Genomic DNA, 7,929 nt, shown 5'->3' with positions numbered 1-7,929 from the left:
ATGTCCACCAAAATAGATTTCCTCTACTGAGGTGCCTTGGTTCCTAAAATTATACAATTCATTCTTTTGTTATATTCCTCATTAACATCTTGATATTAACTACTGGAAGATATTCCTTTTTTTAAGTTTATTTTGAGAAAGAGAGACAAAGAGTGTAGAGGCAGAGACAGAGGGAGAGAGAGAAGCCCAAGGAGTTGCACACTGTCAATGTAGAGTCTGACATGGGGCTTGATCCCACAAACAGTGAGATCATGACCTGAGCTAAAATCAAGAGTTGGGCACTCAACCGACTGAGCCACCCAGGTGGCCCCTGTAAGACACATATTCTTTTTTTTTTTTTCAATATATGAAGTTTATTGTCAAATTGGTTTCCATACAACACCCAGTGCTCATCCCAAAAGATGCCCTCCTCAATACCCATCACCCATCCTCCCCTCCCTCCCACCCCCCATCAACCCTCAGTTTGTTCTCAGTTTTTAAGAGTCTCTTATGCTTTGGCTCTCTTCCACTCTAATCTCTTTTTTTTTTCCTTCCCCTCTGGGTTTCTGTTAGTTTCTCAGGATCCACATAAGAGTGAAACCATATGGTATCTGTCTTTGTCTGTATGGCTTATTTCACTTAGCATAACACTCTCCAGTTCCATCCATGTTGCTACAAAGGGCCATATTTCATTCTTTCTCATTGCCACGTAGTACTCCATTGTGTATGTAAACCACAATTTCTTTATCCATTCATCAGTTGATGGACATTTAGGCTCTTTCCATAATTTGGCTATTGTTGAGAGTGCTGCTAGAAACATTGGGGTACAAGTGCCCCTATGCATCAGTACTCCTGTATCCCTTGGGTAAATTCCTAGCAGTGCTATTGCTGGGTCATAGGGTAGGTCTATTTTTAATTTTTTGAGGAACCTCCACACTGTTTTCCAGAGTGGCTGCACCAATTTGCATTCCCACCAACAGTGCAAGAGGGTTCCTGTTTCTCCACATCCTCGCCAGCATCTATAGTCTCCTGATTTGTTCATTTTGGCCACTCTGACTGGCATGAGGTAATATCTGAGTGTGGTTTTGATTTGTATTTCCCTGATGAGGAGCGACGTTGAGCATCTTTTCATGTGCCTGTTGGCCATCTGGATGTCTTCTTTAGAGAGGTGTTTATACATGTTTTCTGCCCATTTCTTCACTGGATTATTTGTTTTTCGGGTGTGGAGTTTGGTGAGCTCTTTATAGATTTTGGATACTAGCCCTTTGTCTGATATGTCATTTGCAAATATCTTTTCCCATTCCATTGGTTGCCTTTTAGTTTTGTTGGTTGTTTCCTTTGCTGTGCAGAGCTTTTTATCTTCATAAGGTCCCAGTAGTTCATTTTTGCTTTTAATTCCCTTGCCTTTGGGGATGTGTCAAGTAAGAAATTGCTACGGCTGAGGTCAGAGAGGTCTTTTCCTGCTTTCTCCTCTAGGGTTTTGATGGTTTCCTGTCTCACATTCAGGTCCTTTAGCCATTTTGAGCTTATTTTTGTGAATGGTGTGAGAAAGTGGTCTAGTTTCAATCTTTTGCATGTTGCTGTCCAGTTCTCCCAGCACCATTTGTTAAAGAGACTATCTTTTTTCCATTGGATAGTCTTTCCTGCTTTAAGACACATATTCTTAACCATGAAAGAGACCTGCTGGACAAACATGAAGACATTGGATGGGTGCCAGCCCTAAAAATACACTTGGTATATACAATATATTAATCATCAAATTTCAATAAATAAACATTTACTGACTACCTACTGTATATCAGGAACACTAGAATAAACTAAATTAATAAAACATGGATCCTTTCTTTGAAGAGTTTGCACTTAATTGGGAAAAATAGATGGTAAAAAAATAATTCCAATATAATACGGAATGTGCTCTGATAAAAATAAAAACAGGGTTCTGTGGATACTTACTTTAACCCTGTCAGGAGGCTTGGGCAATGGTTCATAGAGGAGGCAATAATAAAGCTACTTCTTAAAGAGCAGTTCTTTAAAAGAATGAGAGTGGCAAGGAATATTCTAGGTAGAGAACACAGCATAAGCAAATGCACACCTGTAAAACAGCATCCTTTGTATAAAGAACAATATGCAGGGTGGGTTTTTTCTGTATTATCAAGTCCTAGATAGGTAGTTTGAATATGGGAGATCCTAAAACATGGAAAAATTCAGATTACTCTCTGTTTGCCAATAATATAAGTTTTATTATGGTGGTCCTTAGATTTTGACCTGCAAATTTGTTGGTCAACACTTCAACAGAATCAAACTCAACGTCATACTTATTTATTTATTTATTTAAATATGTATTAAGCTAGTTAGCATGGGAAAAATTTTTAAAAAACAACAATTGAAAAAGTCAAATGACAATATCATTTTATATTTCAAGAGTCAATATCAAGATGTTATTACCTGCATAGGGAAATGTATGTCATTGTAGCTCAGCTTTACTAAAGATTGATCATTCTCCTATTAACTCAACAGTGCACTCCACAAGTAGTTCAACCATTATTAAAGAGGTTTCTTGGAATAAATGATTTCTGCAAATGAGAAGGAGAAAAATCAAACAAAAAGGAGTTAAGTGCATTGATCCTAGTGAAGAGAGGAAAGAGTCGAATTCACTCTTTATTAACTTAATTGAGGATGTATTTGCTGAGGACCTCTGATGTGTTGGGTGCCATTTTCAGAGCTAGAAAAATAACAAAAATAAAATAGTCTGACGGCTCAAAAATATATAGTCTGGACAAAGAGACAGTCACAGGAACAATATGTGCTTGTGACAAGCTACAAAATCAGACAAAAAAATCAGTTAATTTTACTTGAGAAATTGAAGGGTTAGGAAAGTTTTCATAATGATGACATTAAAGCTGAATCTAAAATGACTTCATCAGGTGAACAAATATAGGAGGAAGAAGAAAATTCATGGAAGTTCAAAGTGTATTTTTATTCGAGCACTTCCCCAGCTAATGTGGAATGGCTACAGGTATCCCACACAGGGTTATATATGATATGCTGAGTTTAGCTCTTCTGTAGGTAATGGAAATTTATCAGTAGCTCCTAAACAAGCATATCATAAAGTCTGTGTTTAGAAAGAAAGGTTTAGGGCACCTGGGTGGCTCAGTCGGTTAAGTGTCTGACTTCAGCTCAGGTCATGATCTCGTAGTCCATGAGTTCAAGTCCTGCATCTGGCTATGTGCTGACAGCTCAGGGCCTGGAGCCTGTTTCAGGTTCTGTGTCTCCCTCTCTCTCTCTCTGACCATTCCCCACTCACGCTCTGTCTTTCTCTCTCTCAAAAATAAATAAACATCAAAAAACTTAAAAAAAGAAAGAAAGAAAGATTTATCAGCAAATATTAGATCAGTTAGAGGTGAGGGAACCATCTAGAAGTCACTTCTAATTGCTGAAGTCAGTTCCATTTCGCCAATAGACATCGCTTCTTTTGTACTTGCTACTCTCTCTGTGCCTTGACATTGCTTCTATGGTGAGTTCAGCCTAGCACTTTCCCAGGGAGTGAAAACTCATTGCCCACTAGACTCTAAAACCAATGAGGGTGGGGACTGGGCCCATCTCATTCACCATCAAACCCCTATATAGCCTGGCACATACAAGGTTCTCAAGAAATCCTTGTTGAATGGATGAATGAATTTGGAAGTGTTTAAGAGAGAGAATCTTCATGATTCAGTGATCAGTTACATCTGTGGGATGTGAAAGTAGAAGGAATCAAAAGTGATTCCATTAACTGAGAAAAGTAATTCATACGAGAGAATTCTTAAAGAAGAGAATATATGTTTTTCTTGGGCATGGTGACAATGTGGAATAAAGCAGAAAGAAGGTAAGAACAAGAAGAAAGTTAGGGATAAGTCAAAAGAAGTGCTTGTAATAACAGGTGGCAGCACCCAGGAAATATTATTTCAAAAGATCCATGATTTAGGAACCATGATGGACTGAATGACTAACTTGAAATTCTAGAGAGTGGCCTGGGGAGGCAATTTTAACTTGAATTGAATTTTTTGCCTAATACTCACCAAAAGGAATTTGAGTTTCTTTGGGAAGAGTATAAGACACAAAGTCTAATCGACCTGGGAAGGACAGGGTGGCACTTACTAAAAAAGAGTCCTAAATTCCAAATGGAAAAAAAAACTGGCCTCTACAGCTATGATGTGTGATTTTAAATGGCCTCTCCATATTTCTGCTAGAATTTTGGGATTTTCATGCTGGAATGTGATGCTAGATTGATAATACAATGAACAAGATGATTCTCTCTGACGTATTCTTAAAAATTTCCTTTTAGAGAGGAGGAGAATTTTACACCATAGACTATCTCATCCTGTGTGTAGTAGCAATGGAAAGAACCAGCTGTGAACATGTGAAGGCTTTCTACTAGCTCTCCTATGTATCCAATATCCAGCTCTCCATACCCAACACTAAAAGCCAGAAAAGTTAATTCCAGAATCTCAGGTGACACAAATTTACTTCTTGTTCTGCTATATCAATTTGATAAATACACAGAATAAAATTCTTTATTTAAGATTTATATTCTGAACACTTAACGTGGTCCAGCCCTTTGGTAGACTTTGGGCAGAAATTTTGAGTGGTATTATCTTCCTTCTTAAATGTAAAGATATGGTCATAGTCACTTGACTTCTGTCCCCTTACGATTCATATGTTGAAGCACCAGATCTCTGTCTGTATTTGGAGATGGGGTGTCTAGGAAAGGGATTATGTTAAGTTAGATCATTGGAAAGAGCCCTGATCTTGATGAGATTGGTGTCCTTAGAAGAACAGATGCCAGAGAACTGTCTTTCTCTCTCTTTACATATGAGAGCATCTTGGAAAGGCCATGAGAGGATTCAGTGAGAGGTGGATGTTTATAAGCCAAGAAGAGTGTCCTCACTAGGAACCCACCTTACCTGACCTTGATCTGGGAATTCTAGCCTCTAGAACTCTGAGAAAATTAATGTCTGCTGTTTAAGTCACCCAGCCTGTGGGATTTTGTTGTGGAAGTCCAAGCAGACTAATACAACTTGTAAGTAATATGCTCAAGTCCTCTGTCAAATTTCAAGCTTTTTTTTTTTACAGTTCAGGGTTTTTTTACAAGTATTTTAAAAGCTAGTAATCCAACTAGATAAGAAAAATGCACACGAAATAGAAGAAGACAACAAATAATAAAATGTTCAATTCAATACAGTCAAATGCAAGGAAGAGGGCATTATTGGAGATTTCATAGAAGATTGAAGGACTGGTACAACTTTGACTAGATAGTAGAAAGATGGTTGGGTGGAGATGGTGGAGAAAATATATAAGAAAGAGCAGAAACGAGCCTGGACGATTGGGCAGAAGGCTCTTATATTTCATGGGAGGACTGGGATCTGAAGTTGGGATGAATGAAGTACGTAAGGCTGGTTGTGGTTTGAGATGACGGCAGAGCCTAGGGCAGATGCAGCAGGAGAAGCACATCACAAATGTACTCTACTCCACCCCTGAGGCAGCAGTGGAGATTGGGTTATGCCTGGCAGAATGGAGTACCTTTACCACAAAAGCCAGGGGTAGGCTGATGCCTAACCGTCCGTCATTCAAGGAACTTCCCTGGAACAGGAGTTTTACAAGAGGGTCCCTCACTGAGAAGAAGTGTCTAATAGCTGTAGCCATGGTCCACAGTCAGAAAGTTCTTTAGTAATAGGAAACAAAAAGAGCTAGAGAGAAGACTGGAGTCTACAACAGGAATGGGTGCCAAAGGGTATGAAAATGTACCCAGGATTTGTTTAGATCAGGTATGGCGGGGCCGACAGATCCGAAGATGACTACCATGGAAAAGATGGTTTATGGGGCGCCTGGGTGGCTCAGTCGGTTGGGCGGCCGACTTCGGCTCAGGTCATGATCTCGAGGTCCGTGAGTTCGAGCCCCGCGTCGGGCTCTGTGCTGACCTGCTCAGAGCCTGGAGCCTGTTTCAGATTCTGTGTTTCCCTCTCTCTCTGACCTTCCCCCGTTCATGCTCTGTCTCTCTGTCTCAAAAATAAATAAACGTTAAAAAAAAAAAAAATTAAAAGAAAAGACGGTTTATTATCTACAATTCTCAGAAGAAAGGGGCCCTTCATGGTTTGCAGAGCCACATGGGGAAGCACTTGGATCTGTCAGGAGGCAGAAGGAAAAAAGGGAAAATTAGGGGTTTGAGGGAAGGAATGAGTGAAGCAGGGTAAGTACATTGCATAAGTTTAGGATTGGATAGTCTGAATAATTTCAGTGGGTAGGGTGGTCCCTCGTTGTCTAGTACCTGGCCCTGGGGTGATTTAGGGCAAGGAGACTACTGGCCTGGTGTGTGAAAATTTGAAAATGGAGGGGATTGGAGGTATGAGCTATGATTGGTTGGTTTGCATATGAAAGGTGTGCTCATAGGCCAGGCGTTTGCTATCTTTAGGAACTAGATAACCTCTGGAGGGCAATCTCTCCTCAAGCCACCCAAGATGTCAAATATAGAAAATTAAAAAAAAAAAAAAGATTAATATAAAAAACACTATTTAAAATATGTAGAATGAAAGAGTGAACTGAAAGAATAATTAAGAGTCAGGAGGCAACATGAAACTGATATCTGGATCTTAAAACACTTGATTTAGCCACTTAGGTTCAGATTAGATAGATAGACAGATAGCTTTTTCTCCCTGTTGTCTTAAAAGGGGCACAGCATTACCAAGCTGAGGTTGGGGAGAGGCCCTATGCAGTTATGTAAAATAGAAATAGATTCGAAAACTGCATTTTGGGAAATTTATGAAGTCATTCAGGCCCAAGTACGTTATCCTGCATATGATTGGGGTGAAACAATGCACCTCCAAATTTATAGTTACTATATTCAGCTATCAGCTTATATTACCTCTCAGTCTCTGGCCCAGTAACTTTCAGTTCTGAAGATCTATTTAAAACACATGATTTTAAACCACATTCCGTTAACAAGCTCTGTTTTGAATGAGTTTCTTTGTATAAGTAATGCTACTTTGTGCTTGATTTGTTCAAAAGCTCCTTAAAATCCCCTGAACCTCAAATGTACTCCCGTGTCTTACTGCCACTCTCATTTATGGAAACACATGTAAAGAAACACAGATATTTCATTTCTTTCTTTCTTTGCTTTTTGTGCCCACAGAGCAAGCTAATTGTGCTCCTTTAAAGCAAAGTGACAGTTTTTGATTCAGGTTGATTTAACTTAAAAAAAAAAAAATTACTTAGGACAATCAAACATGAGCATTAATGAGAAACACACGCGAGGCTCCAAATATTCTGAGAATGAATGCAAAGCAACATCCCGATGAACGTGGGGTCGGGGTTCCTGGACCGTTTCTGCACATGCGCGTCGGAGAGCGTGAGAGATTGAGCGTAGGTGTGTGACCGTTCGTGACTGTGAGTGTATCTGCACATGTTGTGAAAGCCCGGCTTCCGCTGCAGCTCCCGGCAGCCTAGCGACGCGATCTTTTACATGTAGCAGGACACCCTCTAGGATATTAACACTCTACCATTTCCAAGGGCCTCTGTTCACACCAGCTCCAGAGTAAACACCATGAAAGAAGGAGCCTCAAGCTGCTAAAAAGCACACAAAGCAACAAGGAGAAACAGGTCCAAATCTCATAAAAAATGGAAAATGTTTCAAGAACAACTGCCGGTTTGTTCAGAGAGTGCCCACGGAGCAGGAGGGTAAATAAAACTCAGTACCTGTTAGATTTATAGGCAAATAACCATTATCTACTATGTGTAGATGAGTGAATGGTAATTTTATGCAAACCACAATAAGTAAATTCAAACAGTATGAACTAAGCCTGCACAGTAAGAGCAGGAAGTTCAAGGAAAGAAAAATAAGGAAACGGTGTTTTCTGTGTGGTGTATCACCAACCTGGGAAATCCATTACAGAGCCAAAAACTGGAACAGGATTTTAT

General features: G+C 39.6%; 1 protein-coding gene across 1 annotated transcript in view; it reads left to right on the top strand.

Moving 5' to 3' along the window:
- Window positions 1-7,422: 7,422 nt before the first annotated feature.
- Window positions 7,423-7,929, top strand: part of KIFAP3 (kinesin associated protein 3) — a 181,304-nt gene continuing 180,797 nt past the window's right edge. The window contains exon 1 of the mRNA XM_042924555.1: window positions 7,423-7,689. The gene's annotated coding sequence lies outside the window, so the exon portion shown is untranslated. The remainder of the gene's footprint in view (window positions 7,690-7,929) is intronic.

The sequence above is a fragment of the Panthera leo genome, chromosome F3, assembly GCF_018350215.1.
Source record: "Panthera leo isolate Ple1 chromosome F3, P.leo_Ple1_pat1.1, whole genome shotgun sequence".
Classification (NCBI taxonomy): Eukaryota; Metazoa; Chordata; class Mammalia; order Carnivora; family Felidae; genus Panthera; species Panthera leo.
The sequence above is the reverse complement of the archived record's forward strand: the minus strand, read 5'-3'. Positions and strand labels throughout refer to the sequence as shown.